The 26,949-nt window shown below is 42.3% G+C and overlaps 1 protein-coding gene across 19 annotated transcripts in view; it reads right to left on the bottom strand.

Moving 5' to 3' along the window:
- ELAVL2 (ELAV like RNA binding protein 2) overlaps window positions 1–26,949 on the bottom strand; it is a 169,209-nt gene that overhangs the window by 116,493 nt on the left and 25,767 nt on the right. For 2 of the 19 annotated variants that reach the window (XM_043487270.1, XM_043487268.1), the window contains exon 1: window positions 22,369–22,628. The exons of 10 other annotated variants lie outside the window; for them this stretch is intronic. The gene's annotated coding sequence lies outside the window, so the exon portion shown is untranslated. Of the gene's footprint in view, window positions 1–22,085; window positions 22,162–22,368; window positions 22,630–22,759; window positions 23,056–23,517; window positions 23,541–23,916; window positions 24,021–26,949 lie in introns of those variants that run through there. 7 more of the 19 variants (XM_043487272.1, XM_043487260.1, XM_043487277.1 and 4 more) reach the window with 7 other exon arrangements.

Raw genomic sequence — 26,949 nt, forward strand, 5'->3', positions numbered from 1 at the left:
CAATTTCACTTTTCCTTTCCATTTGGAGCTGTATAACACAGATATAGGTGCCCTCCAGACTTTCTTCTCAAAAATTTACCTGTAGAGACACCATTACCCTGAGACTCCTGAAGTATGAAATATAAAAGCCCAAACGACATACAAAAGCAGCACTACTGGAAACAGTTTCAAATTTTATATATATATATATGAGTGTGTGCCTGCATATAAAATAATACTAACTGCAGCCTTATTTCTTTTTAACCTAGGCAGAAATTTTCTCAGTTTGACTTCATTTTTATAGCTACAGAGATTTCCAAAATAAAAAAGTGATCAATACTTCTTGTTTGGAATTTTGTGTTTGAAAGGAAATAAAAGTTTCACTGTCGTTCATTCAATAAATACTAAGCTCTGTGTACATGGAACCATCAGAATATAAAAGTGTCATTTTGCCCTCAGGGACTTCAGAATTTTCAGAGAAGTAAGTTTCTTGCAACCTAAAACTCCAAAATATCAATACATCTCACCACCACCCACCAGAGGTATCCTAGTAAGGGGACTCTGGTTTTAAACAGAAATCAACACCATTAAGAATGCTAGACAGTGCTGGTATGGATTTTTCTTATTAGCTAAGCTTTTTTTAAAAACTGACGTGTAGTTAATACACAATATAAGTCACAGGTGTTCAACACAGTGACTCACAAATTTAAGTTATGCTCTATAGTTATTACAAAATATTAGCTATAATCCCTGTGTTGTTCAATATACCCTTGTAGTTTATTTTATACATAGTGGCTTGTACCTCTTTATCCCCTACCCCTACATTGCTCCTCCCACCTCCCCTCCCCGCACTGGCAACCACTAGTTTGTTCTATCTTTGAGTCGGTTTTCTTTTTTATTACATTCACTAGTCTGTTGTAATTTTTAGATTCCACATATAAGTGGCTCTCCTGATCACATTCGGGTATATGATGGCCTCAATAAATGACAACATGATGTCCAGGAATTTGTTATTCAAACTAAAATCCAGGAAATGTCCAACTGATCAAATTTGAAACTTAAAGAAATTAATTCTATCAGAATATTAAATGAATACGGTATTACAAAAAAGTAAACGGGCACCACTCCACCACCAACAACCCCATTTTGCTTTTCAAAGGAAGGGACTCTAGTGTCATTTTCTTCTCGCGAGGACCTCAGCAACCTGGAATGGGCAAGTACAGCCCTGCCTGCCAACAGTGGTTTGGAGGACATCTCACCTTCCTCTAGTCCTATGACTAAACTGGGGGGTAAATAAATGCAGTGGAAGGTTTAAAAAAAACTGCAGGTGTGTTCAACAGCTGACAAAAGAGGTTAAGATTCTATATACACCCACAGTACCATTTAGTCAATTTCTATTTAAGAAACAAACTAGGACAATGAAGCCAATGTAGGAAAAAGAAAATGCTTAGGTGAAGTACTCCAACGTGCATTTTTAGCTCATGTGACCTTCCACAGTGCTCCAAATGTGTGTACGTAGATGTGTGGCCATGTGTGTATTTATAGGAAGTGTGAGCACTATAAAAAAAAAATGAATAAGTCATAGAACATTAGTGCTACAATGCACTTCTGAGAGCTAGTCACAGCTTCAAGTTTTAGTTAAGGAAAATAAGAACCAGTATTTGGACCAAGGTAAAATTTGCGAGTGACAGAACCTGGTTACACCATTCAAGGCTTCGGCTCCCAGTACAATCTCAACGTTCGATTATTCTAATTTCATGCCTTTATTCTTAAATGTGCAGTTTCGCTGGAAACATGACTGTCCATTAATCCCCATGATACAGATTCTAAGTTTTCCTTTAAGGCTCAAATGAGCCTTGCCCTATTCGTCCCAGGAAGACATTAGCCCGACCCAGCAGTTCTCAAAGTGTGCTCTCCAGGAAACTCCAAAGGTCCCTGAGACCTTTTCACAGATTCAGGAGGTCAAAACAATACCTTTTCTTCTCCCATCCTCTCATAAGCATACAGCAGAGCTTTCTAAAGGTTATATGATATGTGATAGCTGCTTCTACATTCAGGCTGGTGAAATGTAAGAAAACAGCTGTTTCTATTAAGCGTACATTAAAGAAATGAAAAAAAATGTAAAATCATGCCATTCTTACCACTATTTTTGTTTCAGAAAAATATACATATCTGTCATTTTTAAAATGTTATTTTTGTTAACACTACTGGATTTTTTAAGCTAAATATCTATGTTTAACTTTCTCATCTTAATTTTTAATGCAATAAAAATATTAATAAAACATAACTTACATAAACAAAATGTCTTTTTCAGTCCTCAGCAGTTTAAGTGTAAAAAGAGGTCCAAAGAAAAAAAGTTTGCCAATCTCTGGTAGGTTTGAGAATCCCATGCTAAGTAAGCTTTCTTCCATGGTGAATTTTTACAGCAAACACAGATGAACATTAGAATGATGTCCTATCACTCTCTTACCTTCCAAGAGATGTTTCTCTAGCCCTGGGACTGTGTAAACTACTTCTTACCTCAGTACTTACTTTAATCAGTTCAACTGTCTTTGATACAGAATTTTTATAAAACCATGATAGGGGAACCATGAATGAAATCTCAGAGAAGACACTTTATAAAGCATCATAATAAGGTACACTTCATGTTGCATACTTACTTTGGCTTAGAGAATACTAAGTGTATTACAAGATACCAGATAGTCATTTTCCATTTGCTAGATTCAACCAGAGGCAGGCACCAAATGACATTCTACTTCCCTCCAGAAGCCCTGTTCCTCCCTCTCTAAGGCTGCTTTTGCTGTGTCAACCTATACTCTTTATTTCCATTTTCCTCAGCCTGGGCCATCCTGCAACTGTCCCCAATCTAGTTTCTCTCTAGCTTTCATCCCACTATGCCCACAGTCACAGAGAGGGAAAAACGTTCCTTCCTGAGTTTCAAGGCCCTCTGGAAACTTAACCACCCTCTAATAGTCAAAACCATTTCCTCAATATGGGAGCATGTTATGCTTAATCCCCCTTTCTTTCTCTGAGGAAAAGAGTCTTATCTATATAAAACCTCCCAAAAGTGCCCCTTACATCTCCGCAGTTTCACAAACCTTTTCCCAACGAAGCGGCAACCCTCACCAAATCGCTTCTCCCACAATCAGCTCATCACATTTCCTAATGACAGGCTGTCCACTAGACTTAATGTAAGGAGAGTATCCACACCCAACTGCTCCTGAACTCCCAAAGACCTGGCACGAAGCTGGGCTCTACAGAGGCACTAACCACTAATGAACACTTGAGATGCAGAGAATACTGAAACTGCTAAAGTGCTTTCAAAAACACATGAGGGATCATTTTTTGTAGTAATTAGCCACTACACATTAATATTTTTGCATATTAGACATATATATGATGCAAAAAGACTGTAACTGTCATACACTGTAAAATGAAAAAGAAATATAATTCTTCCAACACACACACCAGAGGTTAACAGTTTCATTAACAATTCGAACATTTTCAAAGCCGATATAAACAAATACAAGCACAGGTGAAGAAAGCAAATACTTTTGTACATTCACAGAGGTAGATTGTCCTGTAGCTGTCTTTGCAACTTGATTTTTAGATCTAAGTATCAGACATACAAGAATGCTTTCTTTAGGACAGCTATAATGTAGTCTCTTCGTAGCTGCAGGGTAATGGTTCTAGGATCCCCAAAGATACCATAATCCTGAGGATTCCCAAGTCCCACAGTCAGCCCTCTGTATCCATGGTTTCGATTCCATATCTACAGATGGTAAACACATTATACAGTCCACAGTTCGCTGAATCCACAGATACAGAGAGGCTGACTATAAGAGATGTGCCCAAATTTATATAACTGACCCCCTGATAAATACCCAAGGCGTTACTATTTCAAACAATGCTTGCAATAAATACCCTACACAAGACAGCAAAAATATAAAGATAGAAACTGTTGGTTCATAGTCAATTTATATCTTTAATTATGCTAGTTGCTGCCAAAAAGCCCTCTAAAGTTCTATCAGTTTACAATCCCACCAAGACATTGCCTGCATTTTAAAAAATGAAATGGAAATAAACAACGTGGAGAGGGAACTGGGAGAAGGAAAAGTATGTCAGGAACCAGCAGTGGGTGGAGAGTCACCAACTGCTGACACTATTCCTAAGACATCTGACAACACCTTTACCGTAAGTTCCACACGCATAAAATGAGGTGTTGGTCAACACTGTGGATAAGGGCCCCTCCAGCTCTGATATTCCCTATGTTCTTGAATTTGCTGTATATAACAAATGCATATTACATCTGAAGACAAAACACTCTCTTGGGCTGCCCAGAAATAAGCAAAGAAGTGCTGGGAAAGTCAAATTGCTGCACTGGGAAAGTAAATGCTGATAAAACCCCTGCTAGGAATTTTAAAATGGAAGTGAAATTGAGACTGGAGGAAATGGCCACCTAAGAGGAAAGACAAAAAACCATTTCAAAAATAACAAACAAACAAAAAAAAGAATCATTTTAATCATCTGGGGGATTTTCCTAGTCAAGACAAGCAGCATCTCAGAAGAAGAAATGCAGCTAAATGGCGATCACAAGGGACAACTAAAGCACCCTGATGGCTACTAATTAATAAAAAGTCACAAACATCCCTTTCAAGTTTACCATTTGAAAGAGTGGATGTAAACAGGAGATATGATTTGCTATGCTAAATAAAAGCCTTCATTAACAAGAAGTGACAGGATCACAACCCTGCTGCTGATAAACTGCCAACATACCAGGGGCCTTCAATGAAGGGCTGCCCATTTAACATATTGCAGTTTTAAAATGAGTTGCTTTAGAACAAACAGTCCTATGTCACGGCAGGCCTGCAACATACCAGATGGAGCTGCCGCTGTACCCTGGATTGTGTGTGTGTGTCTGTGTACACCAAGCGTGCACCGCAGGAGTACCCAAGCCCAATAACCTTTCTTAAGATTAGCCTTTCTTGATCAACGCATCCACCTTGGATCTTAACATCTCTGCTTCCCAAGATTCAGTGTGGAGCAGAAAGCAGTCATTCCCCCAACAGCCAAAGGAGGTTTCACACTGCTGTCAGACCAGCCTGGCAGTCATCCCTGAGCGTGCCTCCTTACTTCTGGCAAACACAGCCACTTCAGTTCAGTCCTGGAGCAGTGATACTTTTTTTTAATACAGCATGCTTTGAAGCTGTATAAAAAAGGTCATAAATACATGTAAAAGGCATAATCTCAGTCATGTCAAAGTGGTTACAGAAGCATCACACCAGGTCTTTTCCTGTGTGGTCCAAGTAAACTGTTAAACTTACCAGCTATCAGAGTGCAAATAAAAATGGGGAAGTCATAATTATTCACAGGAAAGGATGAAGAGAAACAGCACTGTTAATTTAATATTTTAAGATGACTTTTTGTATTATCTACTATCCAGCACTTAAAACACTTTTGTGTAGTAATAATTAAGGTCTGTAAAAATACCTCAAAATGCTCAGTTTAAACATTAGGAATTTTGATTAACCCCAATTGGTCAAATATGTATGTTATACACAGCAACTTCTCAGTAGTCACAGTACCAAGGCTGAGTATGCCTTTAAAAAAATTAAACTTATATGCAGTACTTTTGGCCTGTACAATTTTAAAATTTATTTTTAAAATACAGGATCTACTATCTTCAAGGAACAAAGCTGTAAAACACAACCACTGACATCAAGGAGCTTCCAATGCAGCTGAAAACATTAAATAAGTGTCCTAAAAATGCAAACTCATTTAAAGAGCCATCAAAAACAAATCTACACTCAAGGCAATGGGAAACTGTTACCCCCAAACCCACTTCCCTCACCAGCCCCTTAACTCTCATGCTTGCTATTCATGTAATGCAGGAAGTAACATTAGGATTCAGACAAATTTAAGGTCATGAAAATTAAAAAACTATTGTGAATCAAGACATTATCAATAGAGTAAAAAGGCAACTACAGAATGCAAGAAATATTTGTAAATCTGTAAGAATTATCTAGAATATATAGACACACTTAAAACTCAACAAGGAAACAGAATCAAATTCAAAAATGGGCAAGAGATTTGAACACACATTTCTCCAAAGAAGATCTGCAATTGGTTAAGCACATCAAGAGATACTCAACATCACTTGGGCTTCCCTGGTGGCTCAGCGGTGAAGAATCAGCCAGCAGTGCAGAAAATGCGGGTTCCATCCTTAGGTCAGGAAGATCCCCTGGAGGAGGGCATGGCAACCCACTCCAGTATTCTTGCCTGGAGAATCCCATGAACAGAGGAGCCTGATGGGCTACAGTTATGGGGTCGCAGACACAACTGCTGCGACTGAGCACGCATGCACAACATCACTAGTCATTAGCGAAATGCAAATCAAAGCCACAGTAAGGCTTAGCTGGCAAAGAATCCGGCTGCACTGCAGGAGACCTGCGTTCTATCCCTGGGTTAGGAAGGTCCCCTGGAGAAGGGAAAGGCTACCCACTCCAGTATGCTGGCCTGGAGAATTCCATGGACTATACAGTCCATAGGGTCACAAAGAGTCAGACATCACTGAGCAACTTTCACTTTCACATTTCACTTACACCTGCTAGGATGCCCACTACCAAACAAAACAAAACAAAAAATAATAATAGTTGATGAGAACACAGAGAAATTGCAAACCTTGTACAATGTTGGTGGGAATGTGACATGGTACAGTTATGATGGAAAACAGAATGGGAGTTTCTCAAAAAATTAAAAAGAGAATTACATATGATCCAGCAATTCCAGTTTTGGGTATACACTCAAAAGGATTACAATTTGAGCCTCAGAGATATTTGTACACTCATGTTTGTAGTAATATTATTCACAATAGCTAAAATGTGGAAGCAACACAAATCTTCATCCATAGATGGATAACAAAATGTTGTATACATGGACAATGGAATCTGCTTTAAATAGTATGGGGAAAAAAAATAAATAGTATGGAAATTTTTACACATGCTACAACATAGATGAAATTTGAGAACACTATGCTGAGTAAAGTAAGACAGGCACAAAAAGACAAATACTGACTGATTTTACTTACATGAAGTACTTAAGAGTACTTAAAATTATGAGACAGAAAACAGAATGGTGGTTACCAGGACCTGGGGAGAGGGGGGAATGAAGAGTTAATGTTTAATGGGTACAGAGTTTCTGTTTTTCAAGATGAAAAGAGTTCCAGAGATGTACGGTGCTGCTGGTCGGCCAAAAATGTGAATGTATGTAATACCATTCAACTTTACACTTAAAAATGATTAAGATTTAAAAAAATGATTAAGATAGCAAATTTCATTATGTAGATTTTGTCACTATTAAAAAATTGGAAAAAAAAGTGGAGAAAAATACAAGAATTCTCCTCTGAGCTAAAACTTGTTTACTTCTATGTTCCCTCCATCAACAGTGGGGATTATTAGTGTCATTTCACTGACATCAATCTCCACCTAAAGAAAAAAGGACTAAGATCTGAAAGCTTTGATGAAATAGGATCCAACTACAAAAAAACAGTTCTAGATGTTGTAAACTACAGGGGTATAAAAGTTTTGATTACCTTCCAAAGGACCACACAGTATTAAAAACAAGAGAAAAACAACTGTCTTAGCCAGCAGACTTCACCTCTCTGAGGAAACCAATGAGTACAGAATACACTCTATATGGAACAAACCTAGATGTCCATCGACAGATGAATGGATAAAGATGATGAGATACACACATACAATGGAATATGAACAAACAGGTCAGTTCTAGTGAGGTGAGTGAACCCAGAGTTTGTTATACAGAGTGAAGTCAGAAAGAGAAAAACAAATACTGTGTATTAACACATATATACGGAATCTAGAAAAAAATACTGATGAGCTTATTACAGGGAAGGAATGGAGATGCAGATGTAGAGAACAGACCTGTGGACGCAGCGGGGGAGGAGAGAGTAAGACCAATGGAGAAAGCAGCACTGACATGTGCAGTATTGCGTGTAGAACAGATAGCTAATGGGAAGCTGTTATGTAACACAGGGAGCCCAGGCTGGCGCGCTGTGATGACCTAGAGGGGTGGGATGGGGGGAAGGAGGCTTAAGAGGGGGATATATATACACATATATATACACATATACAGATACACATATGTGAATATATATAGGGGGATATATATATATAATTATGTCTGATTCACATTCTTGTATGGCAGAAATCAATACAACATGCTAAAGCAATTAGCCTCCAATTAAAAAAAAATAATATACTCTAGTAAACACAATGATCTAATAGGTTGGTAAGACATTCTTTTAAAATACCATGCCATAAAAGTTTATGGTACTGTTCTGATGATGTGTACGAGAGAGGAAATAAGCCACATGGAGAATTCACTTCCTCATTTCTTTCAACCTCTTTTTCTTGTCTTTTTCTAATTACCTAGAGCAATTTCCCAGACTCTACTACCAGTATCTAACAAACATACACAGCCCTTTATGATGAAGGGACTGGCCAAAACACATTCAGGTCATTTTAAGAAAAAAAAAGTATTTCCCAATAAATGTCTTCCAAGGTTTCTACCAAAAAAAAAAAAACTGCCTAAGTTCTTCCATCCCAACAAATGTTTCAAAGACAATTCCAAAATAATATGGTACTCGATTTTAGCTCAAATTTAAATGCATATGGGAGGAACATAGTACTGTGAAGTAATGGGGTGGGTTGCCTTGATCTAGCACAGGGATTCTATAAAAAATTTATAAAAGGAATTTACATAAAAGAAATTCTACAAAGTTTATTTATAAATTAACCAAATAATTCAAATCATGACAAATTATAATTTTGGGCAAGTTGGTCCAGTCCTTTAGACCAAGCAGAAAGCTTAACAAACATTCCTCTTTACAGTTTTTATAAATGCAATCTTTATACAAGAAAAGTATTATCAAATAATGTTGATAAATTATGCCTCAAAACTGGGTAGGACAGCATATTTTCAAAACCATGAGTAAAGAGAATAAAGGATCCAGACTATGCAGAGAACACTGCTGGATTTGGCAATGGTTGTATAGGTTATAGTGTGAAAGCTGTCCAATTACTGTTATACTTAAGAACAGATTTTTGGTGAGATATGAACTGTTAATACATCAGATGCAGGATTCAAAGTTCACTGTGAATTTAACAGGTAGAAGAGAGTTCAACTTCAGGACCCTTTCCATTCTAATATTCTAATGCCTATGAAATTAAAAAAAAAAAAAGTCTGCTTTTGTGGGAGTAAGGCAGGAAGATGGGGGATGGAAGATAAGGTTAACAAATGAACTTCCCTGACCATCCACACTGAGTTAGGCACCCCAAAGATTCTTTCCCTTTATAGCACAAATCACAATTCTAAATAAGAATTTCCAGAATCGTAACATGTGTCTCCTCCTAAACTCTGAGTTTCATGTCAGCAAAGACTAGATGACATTCACCACTATGTCTCACTATCTAAGGTAGTGTGTGGCATACGATATGAATCAAATGTTTACCAAGTAAATGAAACTGAGGAAACTAAGATGTTTTCACACATAAGCTGGAAAAATAATTGTTTTTAAACTACTGCAGAGCAAAAGAGGCTGATCAACAATCCAAGAAAAATGGGAATGAATAAGAAATAAAGAAGACAGCAAAGTATCTTTAAGGTCAGGAGGACAGGCACAACATAGTCATAAAAATTTAAATCCTATAAAGCTACAGGTACAGAGGAAAGTCTGAAGAAGAAGCCACTTTTTAGCAAAAAGGTATAGTGGACATTTTCAAATACCCATGAGCTATTTAATAAACTGTTGGCAAATTTGCTTCATTTCTTAACACAATAAGAAACAAGAAATAATCATAGGGAATGGGGAAGAGAAAGAAGTGTCAGTCACAATAAAAAATTCCATAAGATAAAGTTCCAAAAAAATCCTTAGGGAAACTCAATATAAAATGCCCAAGACCTGATGACAAGTCCCCTGGCCTCTTTGTTTTTTTAGTTTCTCAGAGAACTGGGGAACTGTAGACCACTTTCACTCAAAATCTTTGGTAGTGAAGGCCAACTTTAAAAAAACTTAGAGAAATTAAGAAGTGGGGGGTATCTAAAAGGGCAGTATTCAAGTCAAAGTCGAGGGTTGTGGTGTCCTCTACAATTAAATGATTTAACAAAAAGCTATTCAGCCTTGAATTCTCAATACCTACCTTAACTTCTGCTTCATCTTGTGATGTCCTAAATATGGCTAAACAGTACGGAGCACCATTGGCAGGATTCCACCTGACTGCTACGCTATACTTTTCGCTGTGCGCATAGCCTGTTGGACCAATTTTACACCAGAGACACTTGCTTGAAATATGTAGAGACAGTTTTTTTTTTTTAGATTTCCAACAGCTTCACAGAGCACAAGGATAATATTTACAAGTTTGAAAAAGTAAAATATACATAAGGATAAGAAACCAAGAAGCTTCTCTCTTCTCCAATACTGTGAATCGAAAGATACATCACTAAACTTCCCAGCTGTGAGAGAAATAAAAATCACTACATTAAGTGGACATATTTATGAGATTTAAAAATGTGTAAAAATTGTACATCAAGGATTTGAGGAAATATGGCATTAGTTAAAACAATATTTTTTGCTAAAATTTCCTCAATGTGATTAAAATTTTAATAATTCATGGTTTACCTACAGATGCAAATACAACTTTCTCAATTGATAGCATATTTTAGGTACTGTAGTATCTCAATTCCAAACTGAATTCAAGTGAATTAAACAAAAACTTTCTGAATTTTTACCAGAAACAAGTAGCACACTAGATGCAAGAGATAATAAACAAGACAGATGTCCCCTTTCTAGGGAAAAACAAAAAGATTACCTTGAATCTGTATTCTTCTCCATCCACCCTCCCTCCATTTGGATTCTCTAACAGCTAGTTTGGAGAACCAAGATAAATCAGTAACAATCTTTACTGGGTAGATATTTTGTTGATTCAGGTTTATACATCATACATCCTATGGTGTACCTGACCTGCAACTTTTTAAGAACAGAGACAGCTGCATTTCTAAAACCCCACCAGATTTGGAACATATTCATCTCAGAAACCTAACAACTTTAAGGAACACCCCTTACAGGTTCTCTTCTACAACAAGTTAGGGTTACGGGGAATGACCAACTGTACCAAGAATACAGAACACAGTATCACCATCTTTTTTTTTTCCTTGATTTTAACAGAATCCTTAAAGTCTGAAAAAGACAGTGTCTTCATTTCCTCACGTACAGATCCATACTTCATATGGTTCCAAAAAGTACTCCTGCAAGTTAAGACTGCTAGCTGGCATCAAGACACCAGTCTGTGATGAAATTCTCCTGGAAGACACCTGGTCACAGACCTAAAATAATGCAATGTCAGAATCCTGGCCCTGGGGAAACAGGCGTGGGTATTCCGCTGGGAGTGCTACAGAGACCAGAGTGAAGCTTTTTGAACAAAAACCTGTTGTGACAGCCCCACCACTGAGGAGCCAAACAACAAGGCCTAGAGATGATATACAGTTGTTGAGGTGCCTCCTGGATCTGTCTCTGTCCTCAGCCACCTTAGACTATCACCAACAGAACTACCAGAGGTAGAAAGAACATCATTCTGGAGTCCAGGGTGATAGGTCACGAACTAGGTAGGGGTCACAGACTTTTCATCCCCACGCAGCAGGATGAATCTGAACAGACCACCTGACCATTGAGCTTCATCTCCCTCACCTATAAACTCACTGTCCCAGGGAACTCTGGTAAAGTCCTCGAAGAACAGAAACTCTACGTGTCATCACTGTTCCTGCAGGCAATGTTTGTCCCCTGGCTCCATCACTGTGCGCAGTATAGTCCATCTGTCTTTCTATCCTAAACAACAAGGACTTACAGCAACTAAAAACAGGCAGCTTCTTGCTGGCCCACCACCCAACACAACGCCAACTTGACTGTCCACTGCAGGACTTCTTATTCTCACTGCACTCTTACAAAGCAGTAATTTTGAACTTACTGTTAGAAGTTGTATGAAAGTTGTACCAACGTCTTCACTTTTCCTCTCTGGAGCACAAACTATGTTGTTCACCATGAAATCAAACTTTGCCCCCTACTGTCCACAAACAATACAGGTAGCTTAGCCAAATCTTTTTTTAAAAGTCCAAGAAACGAGAATACGTATTTCCAAAGAGCCAGTTCCACCTGAAGGAATGAGACTCTCCTACAAAACAAGGAGATGAAGCAGCATTCAAGCTGTCCAATCACCTTCCAGAAGTAAGAAAAATAATGCAAATGCCATTAATGGAGAAAAGCAATAGGCAGAGCTGAGAATACCAAGAACTGGCATCAGAAAGCTAACGCAGCAGCCTTAAGGACACTTGCTCTTGGGAGACATGATCTCAGCATGAGGAAGACTCAAGGAGAAGGTAGAGATTAGTGTTCTGAAAAGCATCCCAGGTTCTGGCCTGTCACTCCCTCACTGCTACTGCAACTACACTAACAGGGAAGGAGTCAAAGAAGCCTTATCATCCTTATGGCCGAGCTTTCCTAAGTGTTTTGAAAAATAAATGTTACACATGGATGAAGCTCCTGACACAACATGTTAGCAAGAGAATAAAAGTATGGGGGGAAAACTCGGGGGGCTTCAAGTGTTTCCACACACACACGCATGTGGGATCCAAGCTTTGTTGGACAATAGCAGAAGGAAGACAGCCGCAGTGGTGTCTCTCTTCAGCCACAACTTACACTTGGCAGGTTCTGCACTGCATAGACATTCTTTACCTGTGGCTGGATTCCTGGCAACCCAGGAAGTAATTATTCATACCACAAAAGACAGACCCAAAAGGAACAACAATGACATGGGAAGGGAGGAGGGACAGGCTGAGGAGGAGGAAAGACACAGAAACTAAGTAAATATAATATACGTGCAAAACAATGGAGAGCAAGAAAACCATACACCCTCTCACCAGAACAATATGCAGTATCCTGGCCATGTCCTTAATACCCAGACTGTAGAGGTATGTCCCTTTTCTCAAGTCCTCAAAAAACTATTGAAGTTGGAGGGAGAGGCCTGTGACATCTTTTAAGTTATTCTTTTCTGCCTCATCTCCTTAAGCAGACAGACCAAGGAATAAAGGCAGGGATACTTTACAAATTCCTCTAAAGCTCTCTCAGCACCTAGGCACTCAGCATTGATGTGTGATGAAATGTTAAGTATTACACAAACTTCCTGGCTTCTGAACATAGTTCCAATATGAAAAGACTTGAAGACATTTCTTAAGATCCTTCAACAAAACCTGAAGAAAAAACTTTAGATGAATTGGAATAAGTACTGTCTCCAAGGCAGACTAGCCCACCGGCCCACCAAAACCAAAGCTTTTCTAATAGCACAGCAGAAGCTCTGTGACAATGATTCTCCACCTTCAGGAAGGTAAAACACAATTAAAAAAAAAAAAATTCTCAATTCCGCCAACAAGAAAGACACCCTGGAAGCCCCTCCACCAGACACTCCAGGGCATGTCAAAATAAGCAACATATGCATCTAAAAGAATAATATAATCATGGAAGATGACACCAAGAAGATACTCTTGGTATCAAGAGTTGTTTTTAAGTGCCTCCGAAAAATAAGTTCAGAATAGACCTATAGTATTTTTTAAACTATACACAGAGTAAATTCAAAATTAGTTGTTTTTCAAATTAGGCACACACTTTTAGTCGCACTGCAAGTTATCAAAAAAAAAAAAAAAATCTAGCTAGGCTAAAGACTGCACCAATTTTTAAAACTGCCAGCATTAAGCTCCTATTATTCTGAAGGGTTTTGCAAAGAAGTTCAATACAGAATTCCTCGTTATGACTGGCCCAGCTCAAGAGGCTGCCAGGAGAGCAGGGCTTTATAGGCATTGTTCTGCCTCAGAAGCCACATTAACGCTGGCTTGATAAAATAGATCTTCATATCTGTGTGCCGGGCTGAACAAAAAGTTAACTAGAAATGTAAGTGCTTAAAGTCACCAAAAGGAAAGCTCTACACTGACATTTTCTACCTACTTAGCATTCATCTGTATTCATCTCACTAGACATTAACACACACCAAAGTTGCTCTCTGCTATTTAAATTGTGCTATTATGCTCTGGAGTAGATTAATAATATCCACCTTCCTTATTGTAAAATAAAATTACAGCATTGGTCCAAACATGACATGTGGAGCCTCTTTCTACTTCTGCTGGCGCATCAACTTGCTCTCCTGCACACGTGGGAGAAAGCTTTGCAGAGCTGCCCTGCTGTTTCTAGAGAGAAAAGGGTGAAGACTGAAAAAAAAAGGGCAGGGCGGGGGGGGGGGGGGAGGAGAGAAAAACAACACATATAAACCTCACACCTGGTAACCTCTCGAATCAGCTCTTCTTTACAGGATTCTGAGGGGAGAATGTCTTTTCTAAGCTGACACCATCAGCACTGAGATTAGCAGGTGGGCCATGGGCCTCTTTTAAAGGGTTCGTAACATGTATGGATGTGAGAGTTGGACTGTGAAGAAAGCTGAGCGCCGAAGAATTGATGCTTTGGAACTGCGATGTTGGAGAAGATTCTTGAGAGTCCCTTGGACTGCAAGGAGATCCAACCAGTTCATCTTAAAGGAGATCAGTCCTGGGTGTTCATTGGAAGGACTGATGCTGAAGCTGAAATTCCAATTTGGCCACCTCATGCGAAGAGTTGACTCATGGGAAAAGACCCTGATGCTGGGAGGGATTGGGGGCAGAAGGAGAAGGGGATGACAGAGGATGAGATGGTTGGATGGCATCACTGACTCGATGGACATGAGTTTGAGTAAACTCCGAGAGTTGGTGATGGACAGGAAGGCCTGGCGTGCTGTGATTCATGGAGTCGCAAAGAGTCGGACATGACTGAGAGACTGAACTGAACTGAATTGAACATCCTATTAGCTTTCACAGCACCAAGTAACTTCTGCTGACCTGAAAGCATCTGAACAAATATAAGCAGGCAACAGGCAGTAAGAAATCTTTGCTCCCAAAGGGGCAGGTCTAAAATCCCAGAGTGGGAGGGGAGAAAAGATAAGATAAACCGATAGAAGCACATCTTATAAAGGAAAGAGGAGGCATTAAGGAAAAGGAGGTCTAAGACAAGACTTCTCTACCTAAAATAAAGACTTCAAGATGTATAGTTGTAAGGAACAATCTAACATAATTCAAATATTACTTGCAAACACAAAGAAAATCGAAAGAACTAAAGTCTTTAGAACTACTGCCTTTGCCTAGATATTTGAATAAACTTTTTAATTCCCATGACTTTAGGAACTGTAGCATTAGACTCACAGGCTCTAATACCCATAGAGGCCAGACAGCAGTTTATTTTGAAGTGAAATAAACCAGGTTCCACATAAAGGGTGCAGTTAACAAATATAGGCTCAGTGTTGCTCCATCTTCACACATTTCCAAGACAGCACAAATAGGGCTCCAGATCTCTATTTGATATTTCCCAAAGCCTAAACCAACAACTCACTATTTTTCTAATGACAATAATTTAGGCCAAATAAAAGCTCCAGAATATGTAAGCCATGGGCCACCATTTGGAATCAGGGGCTGACTTCACTTGTCTGTTGACACCCATTTCTCCCTCTTTGTTCTGTAATAGCAATCGTCTTGGTCACAGAAGGTAGTCTTCAGTGAGTAAAATGCAACAAAATGTTTAAGGGCCAATGCAAAAGTGCAAGCCAAATAAGAAAAGAAAAGGACAAGTGAGTAGGTTACGCCTGACCCAGAACTGCCAGGCTAGAAGCAGAGCTGGCACGGGGCTCAGAAGCAGAGACAGGTGACTAAGGGCTAGCACAGAGGTGTCCCAGAGAGGAGAGGAAGGCTGTGGGTGGTTCAAGCTCTCTGCAGAAACAAAGTCAAGGAAAGGATAAAAGCCTAAGGCACTGGTGTCCTGGTATTTGGGGAAAGTCCATGAGTCATTCACAGTCATAGGCCAGAAAGGACCCAAAGGATTTAAACAAAATAAGCCAGGCACCAGTAAGTAGCACCTAGGGGAGACAAAGTGGTGTTGAGTAAACTCATACAGAAATAGGCCTTACCTTGGAATAGATTATAGAAACTTGCTCACTCTATAATAAACTTGGTGTATTTAAAACATTCCAGATAGCTCCGCAATAAAGGTGGGTGATCCTCACGTCACCAGAGGTACCTCCAACAGAGCAGTAACGACAGAGAAATAGAAAAAGCTCACTTCTGAAAAGCAGCTCAGAGGAAATTCCAGATCAAGTACCATCAGATCCAGGAATATTTTCCCCACCTTACTCAATTTGGTGAATCTATTTTCAAATACGCTGTGATTTATTTGCTTTGAGACATACTTCTTTTATTTCTGATACACACAAATGATGCCTAAAGGATAAAAAAGTGTTAAACATCCTTTAAAAACTGAGCAGGTGAGCGATTTCCAATAACTTACTTGACAGGGCATTCATCAATGACTTTTCACTTGGGGTGTGAGAGGGTATTAAAACAAACACGGGAGAAAAATGTTATTTCTGTGTAAATTTCATTTTTTTTTTTTGATGTATAGGAACAGATCCTTGATAAGAGATTAAAATTCAAATCAAGAAAATATAGACTGATTATTTTAATGTAAATGCTTAAATTTTAGGTTTTGATTTCTCATTGAAAAAAAGATGGAAAATTTAAATTGAGACATTTATATTCCTGGAATGTCAGCTGGCTAAATTCTCATAATTTCACATGTAATCTCTTAACTTTATTTATATTTTCAAGAAAAAAATACATTTTAAACTTCCCTTCCAAATTCCATTGATATATTTATATCTATTTCCATATTGAAATGTTCAAAGACATAATTCTCCCAAAACCTTCCTACAGTCTGGAAATTTTCTCTTTCTCCATGGCAGGAATATACATTATATGACAGTATGCTATAAGGATGGTATGTTCTAAAAACAATGGTTCATAAAACATACTGAAAGTCAAATATATAAAAGTCATCTATGAGGTCCACCTATTACCACCTTTCCAATTCAGGAAACATTGTCATTCCACTGCCGGAAACCTTACACTTTAATATGCTCACCTTCACGCCATCACAGATATGTGGAGGGTGAGGTTTTATATTCAAAGGTTAAGAAACCAAGGACACAGGTAACTGAGTCAAAATCAGACAACGGAAACTGCAAAATTCCAGCCTAGTATTTTCCACCTGGCTCTGCTAAATGAAGAATTTCAACTGAAGTGACAAAATCTACTCAAGCAAGACAACTTAGTAGCTAAACTGGCAGCACTGTGCTCACAAGACCACCTTACAAGTATAATATTTGTTTACAAAATCAGAACAGATTTTAAAACAAACTGTGAGACAAGGGAGCTTGGAGTCTGTCTTGGATGAAGGCTGAAGGCCCACACCGCAAACACGACGGCACACAAGAACAGAGTGGAGTGACGACTTCCTGCTCTCACCAATGTAAGACAACTCCAATTTTGAAAGTCCTGTTTCCCAAATAGAACTTTAATAGTCTTTATTCCAGAGGACAAGATGGCAAAAACTGTATGGAAATTTCTGTAGATGTGAATTTCTCCAGGCAAAGAAGGCCCACGGCTTTCTTCAGATTCTCAGAGAGTCTCAAAACTCCTCAATCTTAACAAGAAATTCCAATTTTACAGTGACTCCACAATAAGGAAACACAGAAAAGCAGAGAATTCTGAAGCAACCTCTGCCCATATTCTCCTAAAGAAATAAGTCAAACGGAGTACTGAGCTTGAAGTGAATCTGACCACTGCTAACTAAAAGCAAAACAAAATAAAATGAAAACCCATACTGAAAGAACAGCTAGTCAGCCTGATATATACGAGAATAAGGATTTTTGTGATATGCCATTAACAGTCTTTAAAGCTACTGAAATAATCTCCAGTAATCAACAGCCCACAACAACCAAAATTCTGGGGAAAAAGAAACACTGCCGCTGCTGCTAAGTCGCTCAGTCGTGTCCGACTCTGTGCGACCCCATGGACTGCAGCCCACCAGGCTCCTCTGCCCACGGGATTTTCCAGGCAAGAGTACTGGAGTGGGTTGCCATTGCCTTCTCCTATTTAAGTCAAGGAAAAAGGCGGGTATAAATCTACCACTATTAGGGAAAGAAAAAACATACAGATACCTCAACCTAATAGTCTGAAACTTAACTGATGCTAAAACAAAACCTTTATGATTTAAAAAAAAAACCTAACATTTTACCGTAACTGTCTCAGGATAAATAAGTCTATTGAGAAAAAGCATTTGGTTTTTTTCAAATAATTTCTAAAAGCAGCAAAGAGGGTCTTGACTGTCGAACCTTACTTGCTACTCATTTTCAGTCAGAAACTGATATAATGAAATCAGTAATAAAGACAAATACTAGGAAAGTGCAAGTTTACTAAAAAGAAAAAAAAAACAAAAACACAATTACTTGCAATTAATAAGGCAACCTCCAAATTGGTTCGATTTCAACCCCACACTACCTATTTCTATGACCTTCTCTGTTATTCTACTTATTCCACTCCTTGCCAAAGCATCTATCTTCTGCATAAAGGCTGCTTACAAGGGAAACCCTTACCTGTCATCACAGAGAACTACTGAGCAACCCTGTAAACGGAAATGTACAGCTAAGAATATTAGTGAAATTGATGTATTCAAAACCTAACCCAAAGCGCTGAGAAAATAAATAACATCTGTACCAAAAACATGTATTTTTACGTAAACTAATCTCTGGAAACTTAGCATTTGTATTAGCTGGTGTAAGGGCTATGAGATGCACCTAGCACAGTGTTACAGAGGAGTCGCCTTTTGTTTTGTTTTATACGATGGATTACAAACAAGGCTACTGATATAGAAAGTCTTCTTTCCTTAGGAAAAAAAAAATTCTCCTGTGACCTTACTAAAATTAAAGTCATGATATACATGATGAATGCTAAAAGCCAAATCTGTTCATTTCTTGTTAGTGAAAATTTTCTCAAATATACCATAAAACCCCTGTAAGATTTTACTCTATGCTAATTCCTATTTTTAGTTCAGACTTCAAGTTACCAGTTCTACTTAAACAATAAAAAAGCATATCTTTTAACACAAAAAAGCCTTAAAACAAATTACTGCCTTTAAGCTTAAGTGCCTTCTGTTTCTACTTAGCACTTGAAATCAAAGAAAAATCAACAACCGTTGCAAACCAACCAGTATCTAGAATCAAATAAATAGATGATAAATGTTCTTTCCAAATTAGAAACAAAACAATGGATTTGGCATCAGAGTACACAACACGTGGGTTCTGGAGCTAACCAGAAACAGTGAAGACTTCCACATCTGCAAAATGAAACTGGTCAAAGCAAGTAAAAATTCTATGCATCTAATGTCCTCCACAGAGTTAATTCAAGAGTTGGGTGTGGCATCACCAGTGCATAAGCCTTGGATTTCCAACACTTCTATAACACAGTATGAGCACAAAGCAGCAAACCTGGCAGCTAAATGTTAACAATTGAGACAGCCTCTAAGCAGGACAAGCAGCATACTCTGTGGGACCCAGAACAAAACCAAAGTACCGGCAGGCATTATGGTCATGGGCCCATTCAGCGGCCCTGCCTCCAACCAACTACCAATGCTAAAGAAAACAACATCATCATCGTCAACGCTTTGATGTGGCAGCTTACAATGATTATTGGCCTGTTCAGCTGATTTTCCAAAGAATCAGAAACAGCTACGGTAGGTTTTCCACAGGGTGGCACACCATCCAGGCCCCACACCACCTCATCTATATAATTCCCCCACACCATCAAAAAAATTAACCTGGCCAGGCTAAATACTGTGGATCTCCAACCTTCCTTACTTCCAAGTAAACATGATCAGTGAGAAAGGTGGCAATAAGAATGTGAGAATCTGGTAGATTTAATAAGATTTTGAGTAAGAGAAAAAGAACTGACCCTACCAGAGCCCAAACCATCAAACAGGTGAGGGAAAAGTCAGCCTTGATAAGATGCTGTTTCGGAGTATTTAGGCCTTCAGGGACAAAGAACATGAAAGAGTATTTTGCCACTGTAGTGCTCTTGCACCATGCTGCGGCCTAAAAGGCATCACACTTTTTAGAAAGATTCCTCTCCAATCAAATAGAGAGGAAAAGGTTGACCCTAGCCTAGAAGCTGGGGTATTCTGGATGGCTCTGTTGTGTCCTTAAAGAGAACATGGACCTTCCTTCTAGAAGAGAAAAAGACGTTTGAGGAGGTAAAACACTATTTTTTAGCAATCACATTAGCATGAAAAGCACAGAAAGCTAGAAAGGCTGAAAGGGGCAACAAGCATTCATCCAGGAACATCTGTCTATACACAAAATCCAAAAGCTGGACTAAGAAATGAGGAAGCAGAAATGCCACTTCGAGCATTGTTCTCCAGTAACCAACTGGGAGCTGGGTCTCATCTAAAAGCGCCCAACCAGACAGAAGGATCTCGCTACTCTGGTGAAGAAGCATTAACCAGAACCAACCAACCACAAACCAAAACCGGAACTCTAACTACTAACACATCCTGAGCCTAGAAAAGGAAAACTAGGTTCGGTAGGAAATAACAGGCCTGATGGACATTGACCAGTTTGGGGTGTTTGATCGATTCTAGGAGAATATCCTAAACCTAAAATTCTCTCGAATCGTGGGGAAAGAGTGTGCTCAGCTTAAATAGATGACCGGACATAATTTCTAAGAGTAAACAAGACACAGAGAAGAAAATACCTAAAGAGGGGGAGAAAGGACGCCTTAAACGCCTACGACTCGTCTTTGAAGAGAAAACAAAAAACCTTATTCCCCGAAAGGGGGCAGCACAAAGTTACCCAAAAGGGCATTAAGGAGCCAGTTTTAAGCACATAAACACAAAAATGTTCTCTCAAGAAGTAAAAGAAACTAGAGGAAGCATAGAAAATTAAATGTAATGTGTTCCTTCAAAAGCTGATTCTCCAGAACCCTCTTGGCCCCTCATTGCTCTACCTCCATTTCCAAGAGAACTTTCTCTAAGTATGTACGCCCTCCCCCGCGCCCCCAAAGAGTGTTACATCAACATTCCTACAAACCTATTATAAGGAACAGCTCAAAAACAAACGCAGTAACCTTGCAGTTCCTCCAGCAAGTCCGTCTCGCATTTCTAGAGCCAAAGGTCCAGATGAGAAAGTAGATCCAGGAAACCTTTTCCGCCTGCTCACCAAAATGGAGACTCCAGACCAGCTTCCGCAAAAAAAAGCGACCTTAGCACAAATGAAAAATTCAAACGACTCTGGGGGAAACAATTGTGGACAATGTTGTCTTCAAGGGCAACTGAACAGTATTTCAAACAAACCGATTTTACTTAAGGGGATGGGGAAATTACACCCCAAATGGTATTAGGAGTGTTCCTAAATGGACTTATTTGCCGTAACTTCTGGACTAAGCTACATTTTTATGAAGATAGAACTATTATGGCTAGCTCCACCGAAATATTAAGTTTTTAAAAGCTCTTTGTCCTTGCCGGACATATTTCGTTTGGCATTGTTAAACGCCATCCTTTGGGAAAGAAAAAAGGAGAGTAGAGCGTCGATAAGAAACCCTCGTCTCACATTTTTAGAAAATGTAGAGAAGATATGAGATAAAAAATTTTATCGTAAAGACGATCTTTTAAAATACACACTATTTAAATGACCAACTGGACAACTACGACTCCGTGCTTGTGGCTCCCATCTAGAGGCAGGGTTCTGCGCTCCAGCCCTCTAGAATAACAAGCCGGCTTTTAAGGAAACGCCGTGGAAGGCTGTTTCCTGGTCATTGTCACGACCACTGGAGGAGCACCTGCTGGTGAAGCGAGGCAGGTCCGCCCGAGACGCCACCGGTCTCACCAGGGCACGCTCACACATCCGCGCCCCGGGGCGCAGCTGGCAGAGCAAGAGGCAGCTGCCGCCGCCGCGAGCCAAAGCCAGGAGCTTGCCTCACCCGGCCGCCCGACCCGACCCGCGGTTCCCGCCCAGCGCACCGCTCGCGCGCAAACCCGGGTGCGACCTCGAGCTGCGACCTCCCGCGGCTGCACCCGACCTCACCTGACGCGGCGCCAGGGAGGAGAGCGGCCGGAGGAGCCTCCCCGCTCTGCCCCGGGCGCCCCTGGTCCCAAACCTCCGCACACTGCGCGACCGCGGCGAGTCTCGAGACGCCCCGAGAGCCGCGCGCTGGGGCGCCGGACCACGGGGCACACGAGCTGATACCACCCGGCCGGGGTGGCCGGTGCACGCCACCTCCCACAAGGCGGAGGTGCCAGTCCACCACCGGAATCCTGCCCTTTTTATAGAAAAGCCCCCGCCCCCACTTTCCCTCCAATACACTCACCTGCGTCTCGGCGCAGTGCTCCTCGCGCTACACGCGGCCGTACCCGGGCACGTCCACGCCCGTGCACGCTGCCGGGCGCGACTGGTCCCGCTCGGCTCCCGCCGCCCCCAACCAGCCCGTGCCCACACGAGGGGCGGTGCCACCTCCCGAGGCGCCCAATTCCCTCGACTCCCGCCGCCAGGGGCCGAGCTCTAGGAACTTCCCGTGCACCACCGCCGCCGCCCCCACCAGCGTTCCCGCCCTGAGCCCGGACGAGGGCTCCCGCCGAGGCGAGGCCGGACTCCGCAGCCCAGCGCCGCGGCGGCGCGCACCGCCCTCCGCCTCGGCGTCCGAAGCCGACTCCCGGCCCGGCGAGGCGTGCCCGCCCCCGCCCCCCGCCCCCTGCACTTGCCTGCTGCGACTCGGGGCTGCAGCGACTACTGCCCGCGCCGCCGGCCGTCACACAGCCGCGGAGGATTCGCTCCGGGCGGGCTCCGCGGAGAGGCGGTGGCGGCGGCGGCGTCCCCAGTTCTGACGGTGGCGGGAAGGCGGACTGGAACCCGGCAGAACCCACGCCCCACCCGCGCGCGCCGGCGACCGGCCTCCTCAACCGGCCGGCAGCTGCCTCAGTGACGCCCGGGCGCCGCGGTCCCGCCGTTTGTAGCGGGGCGGGGAGGAGGGGCTTGCTTGGAAGAGCGCCAGGAGGCGGGGCCGGCGGCGAGTTCGCGGCGCCGCGGCTGCTGCCGCCGGCGCGTGCCCTGCCCGGCCGCCCCGAGGGTCGGTGCCTGGGAGCAGACGTCTGACTGCGGCCGCTCCCGTCCTTCTCTCCCGGCTTCAGATTCCGAGCAGGCTCCCTGACCAGGTTCCCCGGGCAGCGCGGAAAGCGTCGCGCACCCAGAAGCGTCAGATACCAGGTGCGAGTTTGCAAACCCCGAGGCTCCGGACGCTACCCGGCAACCAGAGCCATTCGCGCGAGGGGTACTTTGATATATTATGTGTATCAAGTATATATACATACATATACTCACATCTTGCAAGCAAAGCTAATGGGCTTTTTCCCTACTTCACAGCGGAAGGGTCCGGTCCCTCCGCGAAAAACTAAAGGTTTGCCGGCGCTGCCCTTCTCTGCCTTTCTAGATGGAATCTGATGTTCAAATAAGCCCTGAGTACCTGTGCGGGGTGCTATTCTCTGCTTCAAACGCAAAAGTAGGAAATCCTGCACTCGACTATATTAGCGCCTGCCTCTCGCCGCATCCTTCCAACACCACCCACCGAAGCCCCGAAATGGCCAACTCTTCTCCGAGGGGGCGTCCCATCGCTGTATATCCTTGGCCCGCCCCCACGCCCAGCTCAATCTCTTTCCTCAGGAAAAACCTGTGCCTGTCCTCAAACCCAAGGCTGGGAGTCAAAACCGACTCCAAACCACGCGGCGGAAGCACGTTTTTACACCTGCTCAGCCGTTTAATTACGAGAGCACCTGTCGTGTTTTTTTTCCCCCTTTGCAAAAGCTTCCGTTTTAACCCTTCCCCCTAAAAAACTACATTTAAAAATATCACCTGTCAAACCTACCTGTAATCGCAAGAGGTAAGAGAAAGGAACTGAGCAGTGGGCGGCTGAGTCGCCGCAAGAACGTGACCGAGGTTACAGCTTCAAGGGCATGATGCGGGTTTGATGCAGCAAGGTCCGCTAAGGGCGGCCAGCGCTCCCCGCCCCCACGCGACGGGCGGGGCTGGGGGAGAAGAGGGAAAAGACTGCTCTAACCCAGGACGAGGGTAGGGGAGACAAAATTGCCCTCTTGGGCGAAGTTAAATCAGACACAGTAGAGCAGGGGGCTCAGCCATGATCGAAATGGAGACAGTCCATCCCTCAACTTGGGGGACCCGGACGAGGGACACCAGAAAGAGCCAATTGATTCTATATCAGCATTTCTGTTGTCACTCCAGTTACGATTTGCAATTAAATGACCTTAATTGACTTTGTACGGGTTCCTGGGAAAATGGCTCAAAGCGCCTGCGTCTCTCTGACCTCCCTCTAAACAGTCAATTATAATATTCCCATCCCAGGCAGGCGGGATTGCTAAGAATGCCTGTTTCCAAATGTCAGGCAAAAATGGGCCTACCAAATTTGCCAATCCAAGCCTAAAACTCTTAGAATTTCTTAGGACACCCTACTTCCTGAAACTGACTTCTTGAAGTTATGGGAGTCCTCTTTCTCAACAGAGTTCCCCAAGTCTTCCAAAGCGCTTCTACTTGGCTAACACTGCATTTTCCTGGAGAACTCCAGAATAGGTTAAGCTTTATAAAGTAGGCTTGCCAATCACTTGGCTAAAAGAGGGAAGGGGAACCCAGGAGTACTTGGTGTAGGACAGACCAAGCAATAACTAAGAGAAATAGTTACTTTTTAATCCCCCAAAAGGTGATATTTAAACATTCGGCATTTTGTCTTTTTTCAGACTTATTTGTTCAGATTCTAATAAATCTTTCAGATGTCCCATTTAAGAAGCCATTTTACCAAGGAAGCCCCAGACTTCCTATCCTTCCATCCCCCAAACACTCACACCTTTTCCCCTGGCTTTTAGGAACTGATTTCCTGGTAGGGAAATAACTTCTTAGGTTATTAATGTCCACTCTTTACCCTCCCCCCATGTTAAGACTACATTTTATAGATTGCACTGTAGGCCTAAGAAATAAATCACCTCCACTTCCCTTGCACTCTCAACATCCAGAGGATGGGTATAATAAATGTAGGGAAAGGCTGAAGGTTTAGAATCTTAACCAACAGGAGTGTTTGTACATGAGTAGGAGCGGGAAAAGAACCTGTTCGCCGAGAAAGTATAGCGACATCCAACCTGGCCCAGCGGTGTTAAGAGTAAATTCTAAATGGTTGACTATTTCTCTCACTCGGGCCACAAGAAAGCCAGATCTGCAGTTGGTAATTAGGAGAGAAAACACCCAGCCTCGACATCAGTTTCGCTAACCTATACTTGAAAATGGAAAACGGGGAATGTATCCAACCTCCAATTTCCCACAGTTGTATAGCTCTCATATTAATTCTTTACAAACGTGAAATAGGTGGGTACGTGGCAACGTGCTGGGCATAAATTAAGCAACAATGGCCACACGAAGTCCTGTTCGCCGCTGAGATCCTGTGGTAGGCAGTGCCACCGAGCAATCCCCAACCCCCACTGCCCCAGAGATGGCAGAGTCGGGTCCAGAGGAGGCCGGCCGAGCGCTGGCTTTTCGAACCAGGTGGGTGGGTGGGGAGGAGAGCAAAGGGAAATTAACCCCAGCCGGCTTTGTATGTTTTCCCCATCCTCTCCCTCTCTGGCACCACACGGGCGCTCTCACGCACACATACTCACCCACACCCCCTCGTGCCAATAATTTAAACTTCTCTTAGGCAAAGCCAGCGCCACCACCGCTCCCTCCACCCTCCTCGCCCCAAGATCACCCTTCCAGCGCGAACATCCTCCCCCTATCCCACCTCTACCCTGGCTTCTCTTTTACGCAGTAGAAAGCCCCCTGGTTTCTCCTAAACCCTGAGAAATCACAAAACTTAAAATGAAGCAAGAGTCTGCCCAGCGTCTCATCCCCAACCATCTTTCTTCAGGCGTCAGTTTAACAATAGCTATTCGAGAAAACGGGGGGCGGGGGGGGGGGGGCGGCAGCAAGGAAGAGGGTGAGTGAGGGCTGTGTAGCCGAGTTGGCTACTGAGGTGGCTGCGGAGCCTTGTCGGCTGCTAAGGGGTTCCCCCTCGCCCAGAAGGCGAAGTCAGCCGCGTAGGACCAAGGACAGGGCTTGGAATCCACTTCCCAGCGCCCAGCACAGTTCGGCTTCCATGCAGCCGCCCCTCCACAGACACAGCTCTAAGGATCTTATTTACGCTTTTCTGAACAAAGGGAATCTCATATCCGGTACAGGCTTAAGAATTCGGCCTTAAATTAGCTATCTTCTTTTAAAACAGAAGCACGATAATTGGCGACCGTGATTTCGAGTCCGCATACCTCGCAATGATGAGTTTTGACAGCTTCTACCCAGCCCAACCCAGCCCCAGCCCCAGCCCTCGGGCGGCATGTACTTTTTTTCAGTCAACTACAACTCGCTGCCTGGTGCAGCATCTAAATTCCATCTGGCAATCCTATCTCCCCAGCACATGTTATCTGGTTAATGCAATTAAGTATGGGGTTTTCGCTGGTCTAATCTGCAAGTCCAGGCTTCTGATTCCCCTTAATGGTTCTAAAGCCTCTACGGTCCTTCGGTTGCTTCGCGAAAGTAGAGGCATGCATTCCCCCCCCCCCCAAACCCAAGTTATCCCTCTCTTCCCACGAAATGAACTTCCAACCTCAATCCCGAAGCTCACTCAACATCTAGTCTCCCACTGTACCCCTCCCTGTTCTACACTGGCCACATTTACCACTTAAGTTTTTGCCATTGACATTTGCGAATATTCAATACGTCAAGCATGCGTCCACTGTCTTTTAGTCTAGCTCTTTAGAATTAAAAAGCTGAGCAGTAGCTTTGAAATGAGACAAACATGTGCAATTAACTTCTTATTCTGTATTCCGCTCACTTACAGGTTTTCTGGGTTTGCCAGCGCATCGCT

Source organism: Cervus canadensis, chromosome 14 (genome assembly GCF_019320065.1).
Source record: "Cervus canadensis isolate Bull #8, Minnesota chromosome 14, ASM1932006v1, whole genome shotgun sequence".
Classification (NCBI taxonomy): Eukaryota; Metazoa; Chordata; class Mammalia; order Artiodactyla; family Cervidae; genus Cervus; species Cervus canadensis.